At 42.7% G+C, this 2,405-nt stretch overlaps 1 non-coding gene across 1 annotated transcript; it reads right to left on the bottom strand.

Annotated features, from left to right (window-relative positions):
• On the bottom strand, positions 1–72 carry trnaq-cug (transfer RNA glutamine (anticodon CUG)). Its single transcript has one exon. It is a non-coding gene; the product is annotated as a tRNA-Gln (tRNA).
• Between the last annotated feature and the right edge of the window lie 2,333 nt (positions 73–2,405).

The following is a 2,405-nucleotide window of genomic DNA, read 5'->3' as shown; positions in this document are numbered from 1 at the left end:
AGGTTCCACCGAGATTTGAACTCGGATCGCTGGATTCAGAGTCCAGAGTGCTAACCATTACACCATGGAACCACGTGCTTACATCGTCGGAAATTTCATTATTTAAAAGTCGAACAGACATGACCTCCCCGATATGATTTATGTAAGCTGTTGGGAGGATTTTTTTTCGCTGTACAACGATCCGTTTATTTACATACGAATCGTCTATAGATTTCATGTTAAAACCTCAAATCTAGCATCGCCTCTGACGTCACATCCCCCGGATTTTGGACGTAAAGGTTGTATATACAACTGTGAAACGTATTAGTTCCCGGGTCCATCAGCACGGTGGATAAAATCTGACAAAACAAACGAACGAACATGGTTTTGCGACCACACCGGTCACTAATAGTTCGGTCAGTGCTTATTTAATCGTTTTACTGTTTCAGTACAGAAACGTTTGTCAGTAAATCCACCACTCGCCACCAGGTGTCAGTGTAACACAGCAGAACAACTACCTGCAAACAATAAACGGCACAACACAGCCAGCACGGTGTGGAAGGTATCTGTTAGTCATCATTTTTCTTCTTCTTTATATTATTATGTTGTTGATCCGTGGAGTATTTTATTTTATTGCAAATTATTTTTGTCACTTTCTGAGGATGAATTCAACTCCATGTGTTCACTGCTGATTGCACACACGTGATTGCTAAAAACTAGAAGCACTGCTGGATGAATTGTTCTGTGGATGAATTGTGAGTTGGATGTGAAGCGCAGCTCCTGCTAAAATTCTACTGACCTCAGATCAACACTGGTCTCATGTTTCTGTCAGTGAAAACAGGTCGATGTTGTTGCTATCTGCTGATCATCAGCTGCTGTTTCATCCTGCCAACACGTCGATGCTCCTCAGCTTCAGTTACACAACAATCTAATATCACACACTCTCCTCTGTGGTTATTTAAAGTCTGGCAGCGTGTAGTCTGCAGACTTTACCTGCTTCACCTCCAGCATAGACACCACATGGACAACAAAAGCACCTTACTGGTGATAATCCATGTGTATGCGTCCTGTTAGTTTTGAGGTATACTTACAGACTCGGTTTGATTTCAGATGAGTACAGTGATTAGAACTGCGACCTCAGAGCAAGATGGTTCTTTGCTCTCAGGTCCTGGTACCTGCTCTCCGTCTGTTCTCCCACAGTCCTGGCACACCTTCACGGGTTTTTCAAAAGGGAAAAAAAAATCACACTGATAACAAAGAAGTCTTAAGTTGTCTGACCTTGGTGTGAATTTGCTGAGACGTCCACTCCTTTGTGATTGTGTTAATGCACAACGGCAAAATGTCAAAACCTCTGCTTTTATAGAGTTGCTCTAATTTATAGATGATCAGCTAAGTGCATTTGATTAGCAGCATCTTAATTCCAATGGAAGCAGTATGTTTGCTTAGTTTTACACATGACTGCATAGAGTCCTGTTAAAACGTGCCTTTTCACAGGACTGTACTATAAAATAGAAATAAATTCATGTTGTCTCAGCAGGTTGTATTGAAAAACATGATGACAATTTACCCACAAAAATGTTCCTTTGATTTTTTAATGTTTTGTTTTTTAAGTGTTTGAGTTCAAATTAGTTGTTAGTCTGAGGGCATCGGTCAACGATTCAAATTAGAGTGCTACTAAAGTGCTACTACTGCAGCTCCACCTGCTGACACACTAACATTACTGACTTCCTGTTTATTGTTGTTGTGACTCTTCTGACTCAGTATGCTAACCTCACGTTTCTCCACCATCACTGCAGAGAGAGAAACCTCGTTTGGCAAAAATCGACATTTAATCTTTTTGTTATTCTGGTTGAGATTAGCATATGCTGCATAGATCATTACAGACTGGTGGCCTTGCGGGGTGCTCATCCTGCCCTGCGTGCAGTGTGCTGTACCTGTAAATGTCAGGTGTGTCTTGGTGGAGGTTGTGTAATCCAGCAGATGAAGGCTGCTGTGCTGCAGCAGCAGGAACGCCGTGTCTTCACCACAGTTGGCTGCTCATGATAATCAGGACGGATGTGCCTCTGCAGCCTGAACTGAACAGCAGCTGCAGGAGGAGGCGCTTCAGCTTATTCACACCACCCAGAGTTCAAACTCACAGCCAGCTGACTGTACTGTGAAGGAGAGGTGAACTCATCTTGTACCTTCTAGTTTCCCAGTAATTCCAGGCCTCTTAGTACAGACGGATGTCTGAAGCTCCGTCTTTACACATCTATTTCTTATTACTTGAATCACTACAGCCGACTCTGACCCCACAGTTTACAGGAGACCACTAGCAGCTACGCTAACTGATCTGTAGACTGGATCACGTCTCTAGAGGTTAGAACAGGAGTAGTCATTCCTCTATTGTTAGACATGACTGGGTACAGATAATGCAAATGATTCCA

Source organism: Copadichromis virginalis, linkage group LG1, assembly GCF_057382275.1.
Source record: "Copadichromis virginalis isolate Kocher_CV1m ecotype Utaka linkage group LG1, C_Virginalis_male_GT1.1, whole genome shotgun sequence".
NCBI classification, from domain to species: Eukaryota; Metazoa; Chordata; class Actinopteri; order Cichliformes; family Cichlidae; genus Copadichromis; species Copadichromis virginalis.
This window is presented reverse-complemented; position numbering and strand designations above follow the sequence as displayed.